The sequence below is a fragment of the Pristiophorus japonicus genome, unplaced genomic scaffold (assembly GCF_044704955.1).
Source record: "Pristiophorus japonicus isolate sPriJap1 unplaced genomic scaffold, sPriJap1.hap1 HAP1_SCAFFOLD_262, whole genome shotgun sequence".
In the NCBI taxonomy this organism is placed as follows: Eukaryota; Metazoa; Chordata; class Chondrichthyes; family Pristiophoridae; genus Pristiophorus; species Pristiophorus japonicus.
In genome coordinates this window covers 733,875-760,034 of record NW_027252362.1, presented here as the reverse complement: position 1 = coordinate 760,034, position 26,160 = coordinate 733,875, and the positions used below count along the sequence as shown (strand labels likewise).

The 26,160-nt window shown below is 47.4% G+C and overlaps 3 non-coding genes across 3 annotated transcripts; 2 read left to right on the top strand and 1 right to left on the bottom strand.

Annotated features, from left to right (window-relative positions):
* Nucleotides 1–4,259: 4,259 nt before the first annotated feature.
* trnan-guu (transfer RNA asparagine (anticodon GUU)) lies at nt 4,260–4,333 on the bottom strand. The gene has a single exon. It is a non-coding gene; the product is annotated as a tRNA-Asn (tRNA).
* Nucleotides 4,334–14,554: 10,221 nt separating this feature from the next.
* Nucleotides 14,555–14,626, top strand: trnaw-cca (transfer RNA tryptophan (anticodon CCA)). Its single transcript has one exon. It is a non-coding gene; the product is annotated as a tRNA-Trp (tRNA).
* Nucleotides 14,627–26,077: 11,451 nt separating this feature from the next.
* trnal-cag (transfer RNA leucine (anticodon CAG)) lies at nt 26,078–26,160 on the top strand. Its single transcript has one exon. It is a non-coding gene; the product is annotated as a tRNA-Leu (tRNA).

The window sequence follows — 26,160 nt, the reverse complement described above, 5'->3', positions numbered from 1 at the left end:
TCAATGGCGACGAGAAACTGGGATTTAAAACACGTGAGCATGGCCGCTAGCAGTATAGACGAGAGATACTGTGTTAAGGAATGGTTGGGACAGAGAATCAACATTGTTGAAGCAGCACACAGTTCTCCAGGCAGACAAGGGCAATCGGGCATGCCCCAACATGTAGTCGAACCCAGAGGGGGAGTTCGACAGAGATAATGGCAAGCAGAACGGTGATTCACAACATTGCAAGGGACAATGTGGCCAGTAATGGGGCCATCAACACCTGTTAATGACACACTCAAGGACAGTTACAGGGGTAGTCAGGGACGATTGACTAGCAAGGGATCTTTTGTTTCCAACAACAGCTCATGTTGGAGGCATGGAGGCACAAACTCAGCCGGAAGTTGCAGAGATGAGCAAAATACCTACAGAAATTGCAGAAATGAACGCTGGGGGAAATCGCTGGTAGCTGAAGTTCAGTGAGTTCATGTGGAGCACGTATACAGTTCATACACCAGGACGCCACCGATAATGATGAAAGTGCTCCTCAGTGGCATCCCAGTATCAATGGAGCTAGACACGGGGGCTAGCCAGTCCCTGATGGGTAACAAATAGTTTGAAAAGTTGTGGGCGTCCAAGGCCAGTCGGGCCAAAAATATCACCGATTGACGCACAGCAACGGACATACACCAAGGAGATCATTCTGCTTCTTGGCATTGCCACGACAATCGTGACCCACAAAGATTCGTAGAACAGGTTGCCACTCTGGGTTGTCCCGGGGGACGGTGCCGCACTACTGGTGAGGAGTTGGCTTGCTGTCATGAACTGGAAATGGGTTTATGTTAATGCTATTTCCTCTGTGGAGCGAGTTTCATGCTCACAGATCCTGCACAAATTTGACTCATTATTTCTACCCGGCATTGGCACTTTCATGGAGGCCAAGGTAGTGATTCACATAAACCCGGAAGCCAGGCCAGGACACCACAAGGCCAGAGCGGTGCCGTACGTGATGTGGGAAAAGATAGAAGGTGAATTGAACCGCCTGCTGAGGGAAGGTATCATTTTGCCAGTCGAATTCAGTGACTGGGCGAGCCCGATTGTACCGGTGTTCAAGGCGGATGGGTCGGTCAGGATATATGGTGATTACAAGGCCACCATCAATCGGGTGTCACTCCAAGACCAGTACCCGCTACCGAGAGTGGAGGATCTCTTTGCGATGCTATCCGGTGGCAAACTTTTTTCAAAATTGGACGTGACCTCAGCTTACATGACCCAGGAGCTGGCGAGAGAGTTGATGAAGCTGACCACCATCACGACATACAAGGGTTGTTTGAGTACAACAGATGTCCGTTCGGGATTCGCTCGGCCGCCGCGATCTTCCAATGAAATATGGAAAGCCTCCTCAAGTCGATTTCAGGGACGGTGGTTTTTCAGGACGACATCCTCATCACGGGTTACGATACTGAAGAACACCTCCACAACCTGGAGGAGGTGCTACGCAGACTGGACCGGGTAGGGCTGCGACTGAAAAAGGCGAAGTGCATCTTCCTAGCTCCAGAGGTAGAATTCCTGAGGATGACGGTAGGAGTAGAAGGGATGAGCCCTCCTGCGTCCAAGACGGAAGCGATCCAGAGAGCACACAGACCCCGCAACACGACGGAGCTGCGTTTGTTCCTGGGGCTCCCCAACTATTTGGTAACTTTCTTCCCAAATTGAGCACGCTGCTAGAGCCGCTACACGTGCTCCTAAGCAAAGGTCGCGAATGGGTCTGGGGGGACAGCCAGGAAAGGGCTTTTAATAGAGCACACAATTTGTTATGTTCCAACAATCTGTTCTGTTAACGCGATATGACCCATGTAAGAAACTTGTGTTAAAGTGCGATGCGTCGTCCTATGGTGTCGGGTGTGTGTTGCAGCAGGTCAATGCCAAGGGTCAGTTACAGCCGGTAGCTTATGCCTCCAGAAGTCTGTCCCAGGCAGAAAGGGTCTACGGGATGATAGAAAAGGAGGCGCTCGCATGTGTATATTCGGTAAAGAAAATGCACCAGTACCTGTTTGGCAGGAAATTTGAGCTGGAGACAGATCACAAACCCCTCACGTCCCTTTTGGCCGACAACAAGGCCATAAATGCAGACGCATCGGTCCGCATACAGAGGTGGGCACTCACGTTAGCCACCTATGACTACACAATTCGGCACAGACCGGGCACTGAAAAATGCGCCGATGCACTCAGCAGGCTCCCACCAGCCACCACTGAGGGGGCTACCGAGCATGCCGCTGAGATGGTCATGGCTGTTGAAGCTTTCGCAAGCGATGGCTCACCCGTGACAGCCGGTCAGACTAAAGTCTGGACAAATAGAGACCCGCTTTTGTCTCTCGTCAAGAAATGTGTCCTGCATGGGGACTGGGCAGCCACGTACAGGGCATGCCCTGAGGAATTTAAACCATTTCACAGGGGCAGGGATGAACTCTCGATTCAGGCCGATTGCCGACTGTGGGGAAACCGTGTAGTCATGCCCCAGATGGGCAGAGAGGTGTTCATCAGAGAACTCCACAATGAGCATCCGGGCATTGTCATGATGAAGGCAATTGCCAGGTCACACATTTGGTGGCCAGGGATAGATGCAGATCTGGAAGTTTGTGTTCGCAGGTACAACACGTGTGCCCAGCTGTGCAATGCGCCCAGGGAAGCCCCCCTTAGCCCCTGGCCATTGGCCGCCAAGCCCTGGTCACGAATCCATGATGACTACGCAGGTCCTTTCATCGGAAAAATGTTTTTGGTTGTATTAGACGCTCACTCCAAATGGATCGAGTGTGACATTTTAAATTCAAGCACATCCTCTGCCACGGTAGAAAGTCTACGGGCAATGTTCGCCTCCCACGGTCTAGCGGACATCTTGGTCAGCGACAATGGCCTGTGCTTCACAAGCACTGAATTCCAGGACTTCATGGCAGGCAATGGAATTAACCATGTCAGAAAGGCACCGTTCAAGCCAGCCTCAAACGGCCAGGCAGAACGAAAAGTGCAGATAATCAAACAGGGAATGCTCAGAATCCAAGGGGGTTCCCTACAAAGCCACTTATCACGCCTCCTGTTGTCCAATAGATCCCAACCACACTCACTCACAGGGGTTCCACCCGCAGGGCTGCTCATGATAAGGATGCTCAAATCCCGTTATCCCTTATACACCACACCATGAAAGAAATTGTTGAGAGCAGGCGCCAATCACAATATAACTACCATGACAGGAATGCGGGGGCACGATATATTGGTGTAAATACCCTGTTGTTGTCCACAACTACACTGCAGGGCCTAAATGGCTCACAGGCACTGTGATTGCCAAAGAGGGCAATAGGTTTCTGGTAGTTAAACTAACCAATGGACAAATCTGCCGCAAACACGTGGATCAAACAAAAAGGAGGTTCAGCAACCCCAAAGAAGAAGCAGGGAAGAACACGATACAGAGTTCACTCCAGCACAGGTGACCGAACACTGGAACCAAAGGGAGGAGAGCCCAGTCACTGTGGGCAGTCCGGATAGGCCTGAGGAACCGCAAACAGCAGACACACAGGCCAGCGCCCAACAACCGGAGCCCCAACTCAGGCGCTCTACAAGAGAGCGTAAACCACCAGAGAGACTCAACCTGTGATCCCAAAAAGACTTTGGGGTCATGTATTCAACCAGCATTGTAACCCATTTTTAAATTCAAAACCTGATAAAATTGACGACATGCAGCCAACGTGCAAAAGTAAGAATTCTTTTAATCACCGTTAATTAGCCGATAACCTTCTTCAGAATAAAATAAATAATAATATAATTACTGAGGAACAGTGGTATCCTCAATCATTCATTTTCTCTTTACATGTGATGAAGTTTTATCCCTATCTCATTTACACGCTGTATGAGAATGGTTTAAAATTGTAAGTGTTTATGACTCAGTTGTAAAACCATTGATTGTGTGTGTGTCTATACTTGATAGGAGGAGCACTTGAGACCGAAGTTCCAGTTCTATATATGTACCAATAGAATCAATTTCCACCAGTTTCTTTAAACCCAATAACATAATTTATTTCTAATGGGCTGGATGGAACATGATCCATGTAAAAAATTGTTATCGTTTTACTTGAACTGAATGCTCATAAAATATTGGAGTGGGAACTAATTGGATAACAGCACTGCTGGCAACATTTGCAGAATAGATTCGTGCAGCCAAAACGCACAATGACAACCTGGGACTGTGCGGCACCGAATACTCGGGGAAAAATAGTTAAACTCTTCGTCCCTGGGTGGGCTCGAACCACCAACCTTTCGGTTAACAGCCGAACGCGCTAACCCATTGCGCCACAGAGACTGATGGAAGTATAAGGTGCAAGACATCCAAAACCAGGGTGTCAGTCAGTTAAAGCTTCAGATTGCTCCGACCGGGATGGAACTTGTCCACTCTCAGTTGTACTTTTCCCAAATAAATGGAGGGACATTCATTGTGGATGCGTGGAAGCAGTCTGGTCCCGCACACTGCAGACACTTCCATGTCACCACCAACCAGCTCTCCCGCAACCGGTGTGATCTACCTTCCAGCCTTCCGGTGCCTTGTCTGTGACGAAGTATTCTGATTGTCCCGAAGCCGGTATTAGGTTTGAATTCCTTTTCAGCTCCTGACTGCGGATATTCCTGTGATTAAACGGGAACTAAATGCTTACAGGGACAGTTGGATTCACCGTTTCTTTGCTTGGTGAAATTTCAAAGATTGAAAGCAACGCACATCAACCCCAAACGTCCCGTGAGATCGAAGGCCAGTTGCTGTTTCAAGCTTGAATGCAGGTACAAGCAGAACTTATTCAAAGAAAGTCCAAGTCCCTGAGACGCCTGATCATTTGCACCAAACTCTTTGCAAAGAGTTGAGGTACATGTTTGGTGATCTGGGCACATCTTTCCCCAAACTACAACACTTCAAACATAACTCAATGGCTGTAAAGCGCTTTGGGGCGTCATGAGTTCCTGAAGGGCGCTGCAGATATGCAAGTCCTACTTTGCAAAAGTTCGATGCAATTTCAAAATATGCGAGCAATATCAGGGCTCCTCTGGGACCCCTCGTAAATTTCAATGAACAACTCCGAAGAGAGAATCACAGCCCGAGACCAACGAGCCAACTGTTTGACAAACGTGAAGATCAGGTGTAACCATGATCAAAGCATTTTTTTGTGTGTCGCAATTCAGAACATAAGAACTTAAGAACTAGGAGCAGGAGTAGGCCATATGGCCCCTCGAGCCTGCTCCACCATTTAATATGATCATGGCTGATCCGATCATGGACTCAAGTCCACATCCCTGCCCGTTCCACATAAGCCTTATTCCCTTATCAGTTAAGAAGCTATCTCTGTCTTAAATGTATTAAATGTCGTGGCTTTCTCAGCTCTCTGATGCAGTGAGTTCAACAGATTTACAACCCTCTGAGAGAAGAAATTCCTCCTCATCACAGATTTAAATGGGCGGCCCCTTATTCTGAGATTATGCCCCCTAGTTCTAGTCTCCCCTATCAGTGGAACCATCCTCTCTGCATCCACCTTATCAAGCTCCCTCATTATCTTATACGTTTCGATAAGATCACCTCACATTCTTCTGAATTCCAATGAGTAGAGGCCCCACCTACTCAACCTTTTCTCATAAGTCAACCCCCTCATCTCCGGAGTCAACCCAGTGAACCTTCTCTGAACTGCCTCCAAAGCAAGTATATCCTTTCGTAAATATTGTCAGTGTTTGTGATCCTCGCCCAATTGCCAGTCGGACGGTTTGAATCGCCCCCACGTTACGAAAGTTCTAGATCCGGGAATTATTATTCAGAGTGTAAATTAAATGAGTCACGGAAAGGGATGCTTCAGTGATAAATCGTAGTATATTTATTTGGTCTAACATACAATGGCTAAAACATGCACTGCTAAACGAAATCACTGTCTCTGTGGAGAATAAAATCCCGGTTACAAACAACATACATACAGTACAGAAATGAACCTAGTAACAGGCAGTAATTCCCTGGTGGATTCTAACCCCACCCCTACCAATGAATTACCCTCCCCAGAATAGCCCTGGAAAGCTTCACTTCTGAGAAAACCCTGAGCCCTTACCCAGCTGGCCTGGGATATCTGGTTACTGGCTTGGGACACTCGCGACCATGTTCACACCACACGCAGCCCGTTTCCTTGCTCAGCTCAGCTGTGGGAAGTCACTGACTGGTCTTCAGTCTCGGTGGCTTCTTCTGCAGTACTGCGGCCCCTTCCTCTGGTACATCGATCGGTGGAGCGAGAGCGAGAGGGAGAGAGGGCTCTCTCTAGACACAAGCTGCAAGCTGCAAGCTGCAAGCTCCAAGCTTCACACCAAGCTCCAAGCTAAAAATAAAGTGGAAAGGACCCTGTCTTTCTGGGAGTCTTGCTACCCCTATCTATCCCGCCAATCTTTAAAACCCCTTTGTTTCTAAGCACGGGTACTTAGTCAGTGATGGGCCATCCCACCCATGCATTGGGCTGATGGCCCTTAGTCTGGGCATCTCTCTGAGCCTTTGTGTTGGGAAAGACCCAGCTCCTCCTTGGCTGGCCAGGCTGGTGGGTTCATTGTTCTGTGTCTCCTTCTGAGTTGGAGGTGAGAAGTGCTTTTACAAATTAGCGTGGCTTTGTCAGTGGCCCCCCTTCCTGGCCGACAGCTCTTTTGTCAATGGATGACTGACAGCTCTTTTGTCCGAGCGAACTGCCAGCGGTCTCTGGAGTTTTAACAAAACCAGATTTTTCACATATCTGCGCAGGGTGACCCCAGCACAGGGAAAATAGTCTCAGAAAAATAAAATCCACAAAATATTCTCGACTGAGTCCATTCTTTAAACAGAAACTTTGCGATGTCTTCATTACGCTCTGCTAATTATCGATCTTGCCACGTAAAAAGTGCATTGGCATTGCAATGCATTAATGTAAAATTAATGAAAAGAAAATGCAACGTTTTATCGAGTGCAAAACATGCAGTGCCTGCATTTCAAAAAGCATTGCTTTTATTCATCCTGCGGAATGCATATTGCACAGATAATCTCAGCACACATTGTGCAGACAAAGGCAGCATTAGACAACAAAGTGATTTGTCCTCCGGTGATTTGCAGCAGATAACTGACGGTTGAGCACACAATTTGACAACTAGACTTGTAGATCAAGCATCAATTAAAAAGGCAACAAAACTGCCCACCAGCACCAGGTGTCTTTCACTTGTTTGTCCCAAATTTTCAGCAGCTGGGACAACAAGAATTTATGTTTCACCGAGATTTAAACTCAGATCGCTAGATTTAAAATCAAGAGGGCTCACCATTACACCATGGAACCAACTATTCCAAAACTTTTGAACCATACTTCGTCACAGACATGCACCGGAAGGCTGGAAGGTAGATCACACCGGTTGTGGGAGAGCTTGTTGGTGGTGACATGGAAGTGTCTGCAGTGTGCGGGACCAGACTACTTCCACACATCCACAGTGAATGTCCCACCATTTACTTGGGAAAAGTACAACTGAGAGTGGATAAGTTCGATCCCGGTCGGAGTAATCTGAAGCTTTAACTGACTGACACCCTGGTTTTGCATGTCTTGCAGTGTGTATCTGTGGCGCAATGGTTTAGCGCATTCGGCTGGTAACTGAAAGGTGGGTAATCCAAACCCATCTCCGGGCGAAGCCTTTTAATGTTTTTCCCCGAGGATTCGGTGCCGCACAGTTCCGGGTTGTCATTGTGCATTTTGGCTGCACGAATATATTCCGCAAACATTGCAAGCTTTGCTGTTATCCAGTGAGTTCCCACTCCAATACTTTTATGAGCATTCAGCACAAGTAAAACGATAACAATTTTTTACATGGATCATGTTCCTCCATCCAGTCCAATCAAAATAAATTATGTTATTGGGTTTAAAGGAACTGGTGAAAATTGATTCTATTGATGCATATATCGAACTGGAACTTCGGTCTCAAGTGCTCCTCCTATCAAGAATAGACACACACACAATCAATGGTTTTACAACTGAGTCATAAACACTTACAATTTCTCATACAGCATGTAAATGAGATCGGGATAAAAATTCATCACATGTAAAGAGAAAATGAATGATTAAAGATACTACTGTCCCTCAGTAGCTATATTAATATTTATTTCATCCTGAAAAAGGTTATCGGTTATTTAACTGTGATTTAATTAATTCTTATTTTTTCTTATTAGCTGCATGTCTTCAATTTTATAAGGTTTTGAATTGAAAAAAGCTGTTACAGAAGTTACCGCCCTGACCTGGAATCGAAGCTGTTTTTCGCTGGTACAAGGAGTGGTTTTACCCAATCATTTAAAGGTGATTTCAAAGAATGACGTGGCGTTAAATTCAGATCACGGTTACGAAGTGTTTCGTTGTGAAACAAGTGGATTGAAAAGGACAATAATGACACCAAGCATTACGATGCAGCGATGCAGCAATGCAGCGTTCCCTGGTGGTCCAGTGATTAGGATTCGGCGCTCTCATCACCGCGGCCCTGGGTCGATTTCCGGCCAGGGAAATTGCACTTCCATCAAAATTAAAACCTTAGAAGAAAGAGTTACATGCATCTCATGTGGAAAAGAAGATTCATTGATTTAAACATCATTAATTAATCCATTGTAGAACTTCAATCATTTAATTTGCCCTGAGTATGTGAGGAACTTTTATCCCGACCTCATTGTATTTAAGGAACATTGTCCAGCCCCGGTATCTCCACCTGTGAAAGTAGGAAACTGCTGGAAATACACAACAGGACGGGTAGCCTTTGACAAACAATTAAACCCAGGTTACAGACTCTCTCCCTTCCCCTGCCCTTTGCGGGACACTTGTTCCCCTTTAATTTTACAGACTGACTGAGTTCACTAACCGTGGGGAGAGAGTAGGTGTCTCCGCGGCCCCACTGTGCTAACATGGAAGATAACACGATGGGGATGTGGGGTGGTGGGTGGGGATCAGTGACATGTTTGTGTAAAGGGCAGCGGAGGAGAAGGATTGACAGCTGTCAGTGAGGGACAAAAGTTGTTTAAGGTGAGCCAACACATTCCCAATCAGCACAGAAGGCATTCACTGGTCAGCTGCACTCTGCTGTACTTCTGGTCAGAGCGGTTTCCGCAGTGGAGCCGTTATCACGTTTGCTTTCCGCGCGGAAGGATCCCGTGCAGGAAGATAATGTTTAACCTTTCTGTGGATGAACAGCCATGGGCGAGTTTATTCTCCTGTCAAAAGGGTGACAGTGGCTTCTCCCTTATTCTTCAATTGCTCTTTATTTCACTTCACTAAATAGATATATTTGAGTGAGAGAAATTGTTCCTGAGTGTCACACACTTCATCTTTTGTTCCCTTTTAAACACATAAAATGAGGCCGGGGGAATAAATCCAGAAAACAAAGCCGAGGGATATAGACAAGAGGAAGAGAGAAGGGGAAATACTGCCTCTACACACCGGAGAAGTGTGAGCTTGTGGACCGGAGAAGTTGCAGCTGCTGGAGCTGTGCGTTTTATCGGGGAGGGACAGGGGGAGAGCCCGCCGAGCGACCGGAGAAGCTGAGAAGCTGCTGTGCTTTTCATCGGGTTTGACACTGTTTAAAAATGGCAGAGTGCCAAGTTTTCTCTCCCTACTGCCCATGTGCGAAGGTGTCAGCAGTGTTTTCAGCGCAGGCATTTGGCTCCGCCCCCCACTTCACCTTCGACGCCACGCCAGGACTCCGGGGACTGTACACAGCGGCCAGGATGGGGCGAGTTTTTCCGCGAGCCATTTCCAGCGCGCAAAGTCGATGCGCTTGAGGTCAGTGCGCCGACAAAACTGCTTGGGGAAAATCTAGCCCTTGAAGCGTAAGGAGTACACTGCAGGAAATACAAATATATTTCCCGAGCAACTGTCAATTTTAATAACTTTTTATACAACCATCGAAACAGCCAAAAAACAGGGCACTCGGCCCATAGTACCTAATATATAGCCCACAGTACAAGAGTAAGGAAGTCTTGCTACAATTGTACAGGGCCCTGGTGAGACCACACCTGGAGTACTGTGCACAGTTTTGGTCTCCTTATTTGAGGAAGGAAATAATTGCCTGGGAGGTGGTACAACAGAGGTTCACCAGATTGATTCCTGGGATGAGAGGACTGTCTTAAGTTGAGAGATTGTGTAGAATGGGCCGATACTCTCCAGAGTTTAGAAGAATGAGAAGTGATCTCATTGAAACACACAATATTCTGAAGGGGATTGACAAGGTAGATGCTGAGAGGTTGTTTCCCCCGGGCTGGAGTGTCTCGAACCAGGGGCCACAGTCTCAGGTTAAGGGGTCGGCCATTTAAGACAGAGATGAGGAGGAATTTCTTCACTCAGAGGGATATGAATCTTTGGAATTTTCTGCCCCACATGCTTGTGAATGCTGAGTCTCTGAATATATTCAAGGCTGCGTTAGATAGATTTTTCGAGTCTCGGGGAATCAAGGGATCGAGAGATCACTGGAGTTTGGAAGACTGAGAGGGGATCTCATAGAAACATATAAAATTCTGACGGGACTGGACAGGTCCTGATGTTGGGAAAGACCAGAACCAGGGGTCGGAGTATATGGGATAAGGGGTAAGCCATTTAGGACTGAGATGAGGAGAAACTTCTTCGCTCAGAGAGTTGTTAACCTGTGGAATTCTCTGGCGCAGAGTCGTTGATGCCAGATGTTAGATATGTTCAAGAGGGTGACGTGGCTCTGATAGCTAAAGGGATCAAGGGGTATGGAGAGAAAGCAGGAAAGGGGTACTGAGCTGAATGATCATCCATGATCTTATTGAAGGTTGGTGCAGGCTCGAAGTGCCGAATGGCCTACTCCTGCACCTATTTTCTATTTTTAGATGTTTCTATATCCTGCTACTGCTTCTTTAATAATGGATTCCAACATTTTCCCAACCACAGATGTTAGGCGAACTGGTCTATAGTTTCCTGCTTTTTGTCTGCCTCCTTTTCTAAATAGGGGCATTACATTTGCAGTTTTCCAATCTGCTGGGTCCTCCCCAGAATCCAGCGAGTGCATGTCCACAGATCACTGAAAGTAGCAGGCCAGGTAGCTAAGGTCGTTGAGAAGGAATATGGAATGATTGCCTTTAGTAGCCGAGGCATAGAATACAAGAGATGGGGTCGGTGGGGCAGGTTAGGTCACAGCTGGAGTACTGCTTGCAGTTCTGGTCGCCATATTACAGGAAGGACATGATTGCACTGAAGATGGTGCAGAGGAGATTTACAAGGATGTTGCTGGGAGTGGAGAACCTTAGCCATGAGGACAGATTAGATAGGCTGGGTTTGTTTTCCATGGAACAGAGTTTGAGGGGAGACCTCATTGAGGTGTATAAAATGATGAGGTTCCGAGATATAGTGGATAGAAAGGACCTATTTCCCTTAGCAGAGGGAAACAAGGAGGCATAAATTTAAAGTAATTGGCCGAAAGTTTAGAGGGGAAATGTCTTCATGCAGAGGAAAGTGGGGGTCTGGAACTCACTGCCTGAAAGGGTGGTAGAGGCAGAAACCCTCACCACATTTAAAAAGTGCTTGGATGTGCACCTGAAGTGCCGTAACCTGCAGGGTTATGGACCTCGAGCTGGAAAGTGGGATGAGGCTGGAGAGCCTCGAGTTGGCCGGCGCGGACACGATGGACCGAAATGGCCTCCTTCCGTGCTGTAAACTTCTTTGATTCTATGAACTCGTTTGCAAAGAGTTGAGGTGATTTGGGCACATCTTTCTTCACATGACAACATTTCAAAGGCAACTCAACGGCTGTGAAGCGCTTTGGGGCATCATGAGTTCCTGACAGACGCTGCAGAAATACAAGTCCTTCTTTGCAAAATTTCAATGCAATCTCACGGCTGGTCTGGGATTTGAAGCCAGGATCTTTCTGCAAATTTCAAGTAACAACCAACGAAGCAAGAATCATACCCCTAGACCAACACACCACCTGCTTAGCAAATGTGGAGATAAGATGTAACTATCATTGAAGCATTTTTAATGTGTGTTGCTGTTCTTGATCGGAGGAGCACATGAAACGAAATTAGTGACTTGGCCTTTTCGACATATCTTCTGAAGCGCCGCACGGTCCCAATCCTGCAGTCAATGAGCTGTTGGGACGTTAATGTATCCATCATCATCATCATCATAGGCGGTCCCTCGAAACGAGGATGACTTGCTTCCACGCTGAAAAAGGATGATTTCACAGGTGTTTCAATGAAGGATCCGAACGACATCCCGAAGGGTGGAAGATGCCTGTGCGTGGATTTTTTTAACGTGTGGTGGCCGTTGCACCCCAGCCATCACACGGGCTTGACAGAGCGAGGTCTTGGTCCAGTGGCAAGGGTTAACCAAGACAACAGGCAACCAGCTCTGCTGCGCGGACCTGGTGCACACACATATCGCAGAGTGGGCTGGCCCGTGCTAATTCTGGGCCCCTGGCCCCGAACTCATGCCTCTGCTGGGCACTGATCACATCCCTCTACAGTCTCTCACCGCTCCTTCGCCCCGATCTCGCCGCTCCTGCTGTATCTGCCCACGCTCCAATCACCGACCTGGACCTTGATGACGTCACACTTCGCTGCCGCCGCCCTCCTGCACCAGCTCGCGCTGCTCCCTGGAGTAGTCTCCCGGGACCTCCAAGCTGCTCCCAGGGCCGCTCGCCGTTCCTTTTATGGCCCCGACCTGCCGCTGGTGTTCTCCCGTTAGTGTATCCAGGCTGTGGGTGGCCACCCCGAGCGCAGCAGAGGGGTTTCTGCATTAGTTCTGGTTGGGGACAGTATCTTTCCCCTTCTCTCTTCCTCTTGTCTTTATCCCTGTGCTTTTATTTCTCTATTTATTCCCCCTGTCTCAGTTTCTAGTGTTTAAAAGGGAACAAAAGATGAAATGGTTATCACTGTGGAACAATTTCTCTCACTCAAAGTTAGATGCACTACCGTTGCACCATGAGGTCTCGGTAGCGAGCCGTTGATATTCAGGTTCATATATAAATATATATAAATATATCTCCATGTATCATAACCGTTCCCTGGTGGTCGAGGGATTAAGATCCGGCGCACTAAACTGGTTTCAATTCTCGATCAATTCATCGCATAAAAATAATTGAGGTTTGTGAGACAATTAATAATTGCTGTAATCACCATGAATACCAATACTTTCTGTGATAGATCGAGCATACAGACTATCTGGCTTCTCCTGCCCTTTGCTGGGCACGTGTTCGGGGTTTAATTTTACAAACTGGGTGAGTTCACTGATCGCGGGGAGACGGTAGGAGCCTCTGTGGCCCCACTGTGAGGATGTGGAAGTGAACACGGTGGCTGGGTGATCCGTGACATTTCTGTAAAGGGCAGCGGAGGAGAAGGATTGAGAGCTTTCAGTGTGGGACAGAAGTTGTTTAAGGTGAGCCAACACATTCCCGATCAGCACAGAGGGAGCTCACTGGTCAGCTCCCCTCTGTTGGGGCTGCTGTGCCAGAGGTTTCTGTAGTGCAGTGGTTATCACATTTGCTTTATACGTGAAAAGTACCCGGTTTGATTCTGGGTAGAAACATTATGTTTAACTTGCTATAAGGGAACAATCGGAGGAGAGTTTAGTCTCCTGGAAAATGCTGCCTGACCTGCTCAGATTTCCAGCATTTGCTGTTTTTATTAGCTATTTATTCTCCTGGTAGAAAGGCTCCCTTATTCCTGAATTGCTCTTTATTTAACCAATAAATAGATAACTTTCAGTGAGAGAAAACGGATCCACCGGGAACTTTCGCGTGTGAGGCCAACGTGATATCCGCCACACTGCAGCCCATCAAAGGGCGAGAAACCACTGAATATAAAGGATGATCTCACAAATATCAGGGGCAGTGCAGTCTGGTCAACGTCAAACCCTCCTTTCTTATTCAGCAGAGGCATGAACGGGAGTCAGACGTCACAAAGTTTAATTAAAGACACAAATACAAGTAAAACTTCCAAATCTTTTCACTGTAAAATTCTTTCACTTTATTTGAAATCCTACTGCGTTGAATCTGAAAATGATCACCATGGGATTTTATCTTCACGACTGATTCTACTTTCTCTGCACGGAATGAATAACTGGTGCTGTTAAATTTGACAAAAGTTGCCCCAGATTCCTGGTGACATCGGCAATACAGTGTGTGAAATGGGTCAACATGCTGAAGAACATAAGAACAAAAGAAATAGGAGCAGGAGTCGGTCATACGCCCCTCGAGCCTGCTCCACCATTTAATACGATCATGATCGATGCGATCATGGACTCAGGTCCACTTCCCTGCCCGCTCCGCAAAGCACAGGACAAATGTTTGAAGTATCGACTGTCCCTCAGTTAGCATTTCTTTCATTGTGCAAAAGAAGGTGACGGGTTTATTAATGATGCTTTTCCATAAAAGCAACACAAAAGTTTAAGAAAAAAACATACGGTGACTGGCAGGTGAGCGTTGCTTCTGACACCTGCTGGGAATGGGCGGGGAATTTAAAGCCCCTTGTATTGTGAAAGCTTCATATAGAGGAACATCTCAAACACATTGTGTAGGCCTCGTGGCGCAACGGTAGCGTGTCTGACTCCAGATCAGAAGGTTGCGTGTTCAAATCACGTCGGGGTCACTGTTCTTTCAGAATTAATATTTTCTTTGCTGTTTGGCAATAACCAGACCCTTGTTGCAAGGTCTGTCTCACTGTTTCCCCGGTGTCAGGCAGAGATACGCCTGCTGCCCTCATTTAATTCATGTGACAGGACACACAACTTCCAAATCAACTTGCAGGTGGCCACACACACCGGCGAGCGGTCTAAGGTGCTGTGATTAGATCGCAGTTTTCTCTGGAGGTGTGGGTTTGAATCCAACTTCTGACATTTATTATTTTTAATCATTAAGCGAAACTCATTGTTTGACACCACGACCAACTCCTTAAAACTGGGATTCAGCAGTTCACCTGCTCGCTTAACATTTCCGTCTGACCTGGTGCTGAAAGTGGAGATGTTTCCGCAGTGTCGCGGTTAACACGTTCGCTTCACACGCGAAAGCTCACCAGACGGGAATATTTTCTGGAGCTTTCTCCTCATGCATGCTCAGGGGCGAGTTTGTTCTCCTGTGAAAAGTTCATAAGATGATAAGCATGTAAGAATTAGGGACCGGAATAGGCTATTCGGCCCCTCGAGCCTGGTCCACCATTCAAGAAGATCCTGGCAGTTCCTCGACAGCAAGTTTAAACATCTGGGGCAGAGCCAACATGCGCCTGTCTGCAATCAGTGAGAGAACGGTATGTTTGGCAGAAGCCTGGCGAGCTCAGTCAGTAAAACATAAGACTTTTAATCTCTGGGTCGTGGTTTCGACACCCACATTGGACATTTACATTTTTCATAGAATTATCGATTGAGAGAAGTTTGCAGCACATAAGGAGGCCATTTGGGCCAATCACTTCCACCCCGGCCAACAAGAGGCGATCCAGCTTCATCCCACTTTCCAGCTGTGGGTCCATAACCCTGCAGGTTACGGCACTTCAGATGCACATCCAAATACTTTTTACTTGCGGTATCTACCTCCGCCATTCTTTCAGGCAGCGAGTTCCTGACCCCCACAAACCTCTGCATGAAGAATTTTACCTTCAAATCCTCTTTAAACCTTCTACCAATTACATTCAATATATGCCCCCTGATTTTTGACCCCTCTGCTATCCACTATATCTACGCCCCTCATAATTTTATACATCTCAATGTTGTCTCCCCTCAGCCTCCTCTGTTCCAATGAAAACAAACACAGCCGATCCAATCTGTCCTCACAGCTAAGATTCTCCACACCTGGCAACATCCTCGTAAATCTCCTCTGTACCCTCTCGTACAATCACATAATTACTGCAATACGGTGACCAGAACTACATGCAATACTCCAGCTGTGGCCGAACCAGTGTTTTATACATTTCAAGCATCACCAACCTGCTCTTCTATCCCATGCCTCAGCCAATAAAGGTAAGCATTCCGTGCGTCTTCTTACCCACCTTATCCAACTGGCCTGCTACCTTCAGGGATCTGTGGACATGCTCTTCAAGTTCCCTTTCTTCTTCCACACTTCTCAATATCCGACCATTTAATGTGTGTTTCTTTCCTTGTTTGCCCTCCCCAAATGCACAGCCTCACACTTCTCTGGATTAAATTAGTGTCACCTGAAAACGTTTTAATCATACCTCCTATATTTAAGTTTAGATCATTGATGTTACCACTAAAAGTCAGGGACCAAGCACTGAGCCCTGTGGAACCCCACTGGAACCATCCTTCCAGTCCAAAACACTCCCATCAAACATTACCATTTGCTTCCTGCCTCTGAGCCAATTTTGGATCCAACTTGCCACTTTGCCCTGGATCCCATGGGCTTTTACTTTCGTGACCAGTCTTCCATGTGGGAACTTGGCGAAAGCTTTGCAAAAATCCTTATACATTACATCATACGCACTGCCCTCATCGATCCACTTGGTTACCTCCTCAAAAAATTTTATCAAGTTAGTCAGACAAAACCTTCCCTGAACAAACCCATGCTGACTATCCGTGATTAACCCATGTCTTTCCAAATGCAGAAATTAAATCATTGATAAATTTTATCCTGCTTTCACGGGAAAACACCATTAATTAACCGATGATCTTTGTTGTGCATGTATAAAATAAGTATACACCCTGTACACTCAATGTACCGTTACATAAGACCACTGGATGTATCTTCACACTGTATGCACTATGCTTGTATCACCAGAGAGTGCAACTGGTGGAGACCTCGGGGTCACCTCTACACAACAGGTAACCAGGTATAAAAGGGAGCTCACAGAACTGTACCCTCACTCAGGAGCTGCAATAAGTGAACTTAGGTCACCACAGTTCAAGTACAATACCTTACCTCGTGGAGTCATTACGAGAGTGCTTACAGACACAATAACTGGTGACGAGAATACGAATTTCCATGTGACAATGGCTAACCTTGGCACGTTTGAACAATTCGCCGATGGGGAAGATTGGAAGGCCTTTGTGGAAAGACTTGAACACTTCTTTATTGCAAATGACATGGGGGGAGACGACCCGACCTCGCTGGCTGATAAGTGCAGAGCTATCCTGCTCAGTAGTTGTGGGCCCACCGTCTATGGCCTTGTCAGGGACCTGCTAGTCCCAGAGAAGACAATAACATATCTTGAGCTCGTAACGCTGATACAGAAACAGCTCAAACCTAAAGAGAGCATCCTCACAGCCAGACACCGGTTCTCTCCCCACCGGTGGATCCGAAGGCCAAGAAATCGCAAAATATGCTGCAGACCTGAGACGATTGGCTGCAGCATGTGATTTTAGTGATCACCTCACCTCACCACTAAGGGACATCTTTGTTATTGGAATCGGTCACAAGGGCCTTCTCCACAGGCTGCTCTCTGCGGACACCACGGTCACCCTGCAGAAGGCAATTAACGTGAGCCAGGCGTTCATGATCTCGGCCTGCGATTCCAAGTGGATGTCTCACCCCCAGGACTCTAACCCGGCAAGTACTGTGAACCGAAAGGTGCCTTTTAGAGGCAGGGCTGCTGCTAGCAGTCTCTCTCAGGGAAGAGAGAACAGAACCCCGAGTCCCACAATCCTGAGTCCGCCACATGTGGCCAACCGGCCAACCCCATGCTGGCGCTGTGGAGGAAATCACAAGGCCCACCAGTGCCGCTATAAAGACTATACTTGCAAAGGCTGTAACATGAAGGGCCACCTCCAGCGAATATGCAAGAGAAATCATACTCACCGAGTCGATGAAGAGTTGGCTGATCATCCGGAGTCCAGCGACGATGAGGTGTACGTAGTGTTAACCTGCACCACCGAGAGGTCCCCGGTGAAAATGGAAGTTGAAGTCAACGATGTTCCAGTCACGATGGAGGTGGACACAGGGGCGAGCCAGTCACTGATGAATCAGGCAGCCTTTGAGAAACTCTGGGACAATCCAATCGAACGACCTAAAATGATCCCGATCGAAGTGAAACTGCTCACCTACACAAACGATACATCCCAGTCGTTGGCAGCGTGGATGTCCAGGTGTCCCATGGCGGCGAGATGCACAGGTTACATTTGTGGATCGTTGCTGGGTTGGTCCAAAGCTATTAGGAAGAAGATGGATGAAAAAGATCACTTGGAGCTGGGAATAGCTCCAACCTCCAGCGATCGACATCCCCCATGGCCCCGAAGTTGGATCTAGCACAACACCTGAAAAACCAACCGCCCAACGCGACTGTGAGGCGACGACACAGACCGCTCAACCCAACGGCGAGATGATCCAGCCCAAACAACCAGACCTCACCTTCCAGGCTCCAGTGGCAGGACTCCGGAGAAGAAAATTCACGCAGAAGATAACTTCCTGTCTTCCGTGGCAGAGCCTGGGAAGAAAAGGATCACCGCAGTCTACCTCATGGAGAGAAAGAAGATGGCGTCTGGACCACGAGATGAAGGGCCTGAAGTCAAGATGGCGGCAGCCAGACCAAAAGGGAGCAACACGTGATGCCGAACGGCGAACAGGATTGGGGTAAAGATTGAAAGACCCTCTTAAAGGAGACCGGCAACCCATCACAATTAAAGGGACAGTTCCACTCTTTATACAGCGATGATGGTGATACAAATGTAAAAGATGTAACTGACAATTTCAAGTTTGTAAATGTAACGAATCATGATAATTCGGGCAATTGCGGTCAGAACCAATGTATTGTGAGAGTAAACGAAGTGATGACGTGCGATGCTGGGATTTACAAGCATGCCGACAAAACCAAGGGCAACCTCCCGTCAGCACCCAGGTCCCGCGATCATGTAGCCTGCCCCTCCGGGACCAATGTGATACCCCAGGGAGTGTGGCCACACACAGAGGGAGCATACCAGCTGCAGGGCCAGTGATCAGCGGACGGCAAAGGCACCACGACCGGTACCCTGCCCCCGATCGGCTCCACCTCTCTGGCCACCAGGGCCAGTACTGGGAGCGAGCGGATATCACCCTCCTGCCCTCCCAACGGGACCTGGGATGACCAGGCTCCCACTATCGCTGAAGAGCAGCAGGAAGACACCGCACCCTTCAAAGGAGGACAGGGAGGCCACACGCTCCTGTGGCTCTGCCCATCACTAGGCAACGGCAAAGGCTCTGAGACTCAGCCAGGTGAGCGATCTGAGCCCACCCAGCTGGCAGGGGACACAGCGCCACCATCAGACAACCTGGACACAGTCTGGTTACTCTGGAACTAGTGTCCTCACCCACCTGCACCTACACAACCCAGGGGCAAGACTGTGATACCACGTATGTACCTTACCTGTAAAATGTACTTGCTCCACTACTGTAGAACCCAAACAGTGATGTAACTAATCCGATGTTTTTTTTGTTCTTTCTGTCTGTACAGGTCTGCACATGCAGGTGTTGAGCCACACACATGGTCTATGTATGGGGGGGGGAGGGTGCGGGGGGGGGGGAATGGATGTATTAAGCCATGGACACACATGGATCACACCCAGAACCCACTAAACCCCCACTGCAACCTCCAACAATCCACTGCTGAACATTTCCCAATGTCGTGGCAATAAGGACTTGCGGGTCCACAGGGAGAGAACCAAGCCAAAGCATCGACAAGGTGCAAGGGCTTTGGGCACTCAAGTCTCGGGCCAGAGCACACAATGCAAAGGCCAGTGGCACAAGACTTTGGGGAGAGTGATGTTGTGTCTGTTTAATATAAGTATACTCCCTGTACACACAATGTACAGTTACATAAGACTACTGGATGTATCTTCACACTGTATATACGATGCCTGTACCACCAGAGGGTGCAACTGGTGGAGATCTTGTGGTCGCCGGTACACGACAGGTAACTAGGTATAAAACGGAGCTCACCATAATGTCCCCTCACTCAGGAGCTGCAATAAATGGACTCAGGTCACCACAGTTCAAGTACAATACCTTGCCTCATGGAGTCATTACTTGAGTGCTTACAGACACAATAGAAAGAGATTAAACATTAAATGGTAGGACATTGAGAATTGTAGAGGAACAAAGCGACCTGGGAGTGCATGTCCACTGATCCCTTAAGGTAGCAGGCAAGGTGGATTAGCTGGTTAAGAAGACATACAGAATGCTGGCCTTTATTAGCCGAGGCCTAGAATAAGAGAGCAGGTGGATTATGCTTGAATATAAAACACTGGTTAGGCCACAGCTGGAGTACTGCCTGCAGTTCTCGTCACCACTTTACAGGAAGAAGACTGTGATTGCACTGGAGACTTACAGAGGAGATTTCGAGGATGTTATCGGGAGTGGAGAATCTTAGCTATGAGGACAGATTGGATAGGCTGGGGTTGTTTTTCTTGGAACAAAGTGGGCTGAGGGGAGGCATCATTGAAGTGTATACAATTATGAGGGGCCTTGATATAGTGGACAGAATGGGCCCATTTCCCTTAGCAGAGGGGTCAACAACCATGGGGCATAAAATTTGAGTCATTGGTAGAAAGTGTAGGGGTGATTTGAGGGGAAATTTCTTCACGCAGAGGGTTGTGGAGGTCTGGAACTCACTGCCTGAAAGGGTGGGAGAGGCAGAAACTCTCACCACATTTAAAATGTGCTTGGATGTGCACCTGAAGTGTCGTAACCTGCAGGGTTATGGACCGAGAGCTGGAAAGTGAGATTAGGCTGGAGAGCCTGTAACTGGCCGGCACGGTCACGATGGGCCGAAATGGCCTCCTTCCGTGCTGTAAACTTCTGATTATATAATTCGATGAAAAATAATCACCAAACGTGGGCTCGCACCTCTGACCCTGAGATTTAGAATCTCATGATCTACTGACTGATTTAGCTGGGCTTCTGCAAAATGCACCTTTTTGTCGTTGATTACAGCTTCGCCTCAGATGTTTAAACTTGCTGTCGAGGAACTGCCAGGATCTTCTTGAATGGTGGACCAGGCTCGAGGGGCCGAATGGCCGACTCCGGCCCCTAATCCTCATATGCTTATGATCTTATGACATTTCACAGGAGAACAAACTCGCCCCTGAGCATGCATGAGGAGAAAGTTCCAGAAAATAATCCCGCCTGGTGAGCTTTCACATGTGAGGCGAACATGTTAACCGCTACACTGCGGAAACATCTCCACTTTCAGCACCAGGTCAGACGGAAGTGTTAAGCGAGCAGGTGGACTGCAAAATCCCACTTTTTAGGCGTTGGTCGTGGTGTCAAACAATGAGTTTCACTTAATGATTAAAAACAGGAAGTGTCAGAAGTGTGAGGTGAACCCACACCTCCAGAGGAGACTGCGATCTAAACACTGAACCTTGGACCGCTCGGCCATCCTGACTATTTAGGGCAATATGTGGCCAACTACAGGTTTACTTTGAACTTTTGTGTCCTGTCACATGAAATAAATGAGGGCAGCAGGTGTATCTCTGCCTGACACCGGGGAAACAGTGAGACAGACCTTGGAGTAAGGGTCTGGTTATTGCCAAACAGCAAAGAAAATATTAATTCCCGAATTACCCTGAAGAACAGTGACCTCGACGTGATCTGGGGTCAGACGCACTACCGTTACGCCACGAGGTCGATACAGCACATCGGAAATGTTTGACTACATGAAGGTTTCACAATACAAGGGGCTTTAAAATCCCCGCCCATTCCCACCGGGTGTCAGAAGCAGCGGTCACCTGCCAGTCACCGTATGTTTTTTTGTTCAACTTTTGTGTTGCTTTCACGGGATTGCATCATTAATTAACCCGTCACCTTCTTTTGCAGAATGAAAGAAATGCTAACTGAGGCAGAGTCGATACTTCAACCATTTTTTTCTGTGCTTTGCATAGAAACATAGAAACATAAAAACAAAGAAAACAGGTGCAGGAGTAGGCCATTCGGCCCTTCGAGCCTGCACCACCATTCAATATGATCATGACTGATCATTCACCTCAGTACCCCTTTCCTGCTTTCTCTCCATACCCTTGATACCTTTAGCCGTAATGGTCACATTTAACTCCCTTTTGAATATATCTAACGAATTGGCCTCAACAACTTTCTGTGGTAGAAAATTCCACAGGTTCAGAATTCTCTGAGTGAAGAAGTTTCTCCTCATCTCGGTCCTAAATGGCTTACCCCTTGTCCTTCGTCTGTGACCCCTGGTTCTGGACTTCCCCAACATCGGGAACATCCTTCCTGCCTCTAACCTGTCCAATCCCATCAGACCTGTATATGTTTCTCTGCGATCCCTTCTCATTCTTCTAAATTCCAGTGAAGAAAAGTCTAGTTGATCCAGTCTTTCTTTACATGTCAGTCCTGCCCTCCCGGGAATCAGTCTGGTGAACCTTCGCTGCACTCCCTCAATAGCAAGAATGTCCTTCCTCAGATTCGGAGACCAAAACTGTACACAATATTCCAGGTGAGGCCTCACCAAGGCCTGCGTCCGCGCACATGCAGAGGCTGAATTCCAGGACATAGTCGACGTATTTACTGAGGCGTATGAAAGCATGGGCCTTACGCGAAACATCCGTAAGACAAAGTTCCTCCACCAGCCTGTCCTCACCGCACAGCACTACCCCCCAGTCATCAAGATCCACGGCGCGGCCCTGGACACCATGGACCAATTCCCATATCTCGGGAGCCTCCTATCATCAAGAGCAGGCATCGATGACGAGATTCAACACGGCCTCCTTGCGCCAGTGCAGCCTTCGGCCGCCTGAGGAAAAGAGTGTTTGAAGACCAGGCCCTCAAAACTGTCACCAGGCTCATGGTCTACAGGGCTGTAGTAATACCTGCCCTCCTGTAAGGCTCAGAGACATGGACCATGTACAGTCGACACCTCAAGTTGCTGAAGAAATATCACCAACGATGTCTCCGCAAGATCCTACAAATCCCCTGGGAGGACAGATGCACCAACATCAACAGCCTTATTCAGGCTAACATCCCCAGCTTTGAAGCACTGACCACACTCGATCAGCTCCGCTGGGCAGGCCACATAGTCCGCATGCCAGACACGAGACTCCCAAAGCAAGTACTCTACTCGGAACTCCTTCATGGCAAACGAGCCAAAGTGGGCAGCAGAAACTCTACAAGGACACACTCAAAGCCTCCCTGATAAAGTGCAACATCCCCACTGACACCCAGGAGTCCCTGACCCAAGATCACCCTTCTGGAGAAAGTGCATCCGAGAGGGCGCTGAGCACCTCGAGTCTCATCGCCGAGTGCATGCAGAAATCAAGTTTAGACAGCAGGACCTGTCCCACCCATCCCTTCCCTCAACGACTATCTGTCCCACCTGTGATAGGGTCTGTGGCTCTCGTATAGGACTGTTCAGCCACCAAAGAACTCACTTTAGGAGTGGAAGCAAGTCTTCCTCGATTCCAAGGGACTGCCAATGTAGATTCCAAAATTCATGGAAACCCCCCAGTGTTTGGACTCACTGAAAAAGAAATTCGATTTAGGACTATTAAACATAAAGTTTGGGATTCTAAAAAGCATATGGAGGAAATCTACAATTCTTAACCAAGTTTGGGATTTTAAAAGGCATGTTTGGGCCTGTGGGGAAAAGCTGCAGTGACAGAAGGGTGGGATTTAGAGTTTGGATATTGTAGCTAATCAGTTTGTCTTGGGGAGCTGTTTAACCGTAATCAGGCTCCCAGAAAACATTAGCATTTTAACAATCGACCACGGAAGAAACATTATCCACCCCACCCACAGGACCCAAATATCACATCCATATTCCAACACCTTTTCAACATGTATGGAAATATCTGGCTCAGCCCAGACTTCCCGAAGCCAAAGCAGTGCTATTTCAATGGACAAGAGTTCATCAGTTCATAAAGAAGGAGTATCACCATCCCAAAATCTATCAACACCAGATTAAAACATTTAATCAAGTCTCAGTTAGCTAGTCTGCCAAAACTTATACAAAGAAGACCACTTAAAATCAATGGGCAGCAAAACTTAAACAAAAGAAACATTAAATTTGGCACGAAGATTAAGCAGCCTCTCAGAGTATAACTGGGAGCCTATCGTGCCAAGAGCAATCTATTTTTCTGACCATTACTTTGGAACAACAAGATCAAGATCGAGAGCACACGGCGAGAAAACACAGGAAGAGACATCACGACATCGGAGAAAAGAACTTCAAAAAACCAATCAGTGGAACATCAATACCAACTGACTTGGTAACAGGCATCAACCGGACCACCGCGACCGACGGACACAACCAGGAAAATCAACCACTAGAAAACCGGGGTCCACGCAAGTTTTCCACTCTACAATTTGTGCCTCGACTGTCCAGCTGGTAAAAATTACCGAAACAACTTAAAACCCGATTGATGACAAAGGATACCGGCTTCGGGACAGTCAGAATACTTCGTCACAGACAAGGCACCGGAAGGCTGGAAGGTAGATCACACCGGTTGTGGGAGAGCTGGTTGGTGGTGACATTGAAGTTTCTGCAGTGTGCGGGACCAGACTGCTTCCACACATCCACAATGAATGTCCCACCCTTTATTTGGGAAAAGTACAACTGAGAGTGAACAAGTTCCATCCCGGTCAGATCAATCTGAAGATTTAACTGACTGACACCCTTGTTTGGGATTTTAATGTCTGGAAGCATGGAATGCTTGTAGCTCCACACTGTGGATGTGGACGTATTGTGTACTGAAACTGTACAGTTAATCATTAAACAGAACAGGCTCGTTCCGGAGAGTTCCGAGAGAGCAGCCTGCATGTTAGGAAGCTGTGTGTGCTGTGCTCTATGAAGATATCACAGGGATGTTTTGCAATATGTGCATCTATCAGTCTCTGTGGTGCAATGGATCAGTGCGTTCAGCTTTTAACTGCAAGGTTGGTGGATCGTAGCCCATTCAGGGACAAAGCCTTTAATTGTTTTTCCCTGAGGATTCGGTGCCGTGCATTTCCAGGTTGTCATTGTGCGTTTTGGCTGCACGAATATATTGCGCCACCATTGCCAGCTGTGCTGTTATCAAGTTATACCAACTGTTACTTGCATTTTCGCGTGGTTGTTCATTGTCTCGTCGCCAATTGATACGCTCATAATAAAGAATGAAACTGAGTACTGTGAACAATGAGTAAGTGTGACATTAGCTCCTTTAATAAGACTCCAGAGTGCTTATATACCATGCTCACAATGGATGCTGGAATCCCTTGGGACTCCAACAGGTCGGCCCTCTGGTGGTGGTGTGATACAGATCGCCAAGGGTTAAATACATAACACAAGGTGTGTACGGAAATCAACCATCAAAAGCCCTCTCATTAACCACAGGGGTTTCCGGCAATTTTCTGATCGCAAAGCGCTTTCAGTCCTTGTCCTTAAAATTGTAGATGTGGAAATTGGGGAGTTTAATTACTTTGAAAGGAGAACATTGTTGTTTGGTGCAGTTCCGGTCAGAGAATTGTTTGTGAATGGAACTTTTTGCAGAGAGAGGGATTGAGCATTTCAGCTTGTTGCTGAACACTTCTCTCTGGGCACTGAGCTAAGCAGCAGTTTCCGTAGTGTAGCGGTTATCATGTTTGCCTTACACGCGAAAGGTCTCTGTTGCGAGCCTGGGCGGAAACATTATTTGTGAAGCAAAAACTTGTCTGCAATAAAATTGAACAAAAGCAATTAAGGGTACATTGTCGCATGAGCAATGAACATTTTAAAACTAATCTACTCAAATACAGAGTGTGTAAAATCAGATTGGGGATAAAACTTCAACAAGGGTTAAAGTTTCACTAATTATTAAAGTTCAGTTATTGAAATTTCGATTGTCCCTTTTTGCATTTCTTTCATTCTGCGAAACAACACTATCGGTTTCTTCCATCAGATCTAAGTTGCATTTGAAACCCACAAACGGCTTATTAATTATTCGCTTGTCCCCAGTGCCAGAGCTCAGAGGGTTATTGTTCATCCCTGGGATGCAAGCTACCTCAGACCCGGGCCAAACCTCCCCGTGCACCGAGCACAGGCTCAGGAAAACCCCGGGGGAGAGGATATCCCGATAACTGGCCCTTCCAGCAACACTGAACAAGCGCCTGGTCTGAAACTTTCCCGAGTAATAACTTGTAACTGAAGCATCGAACAGTCAGGATGGCCGAGCGGTCCAAGGTGCTGCGTTCAGGTCGCAGTCTCCTCGGGAGGCGTGGGTTAAAATCCCACTCCTGACA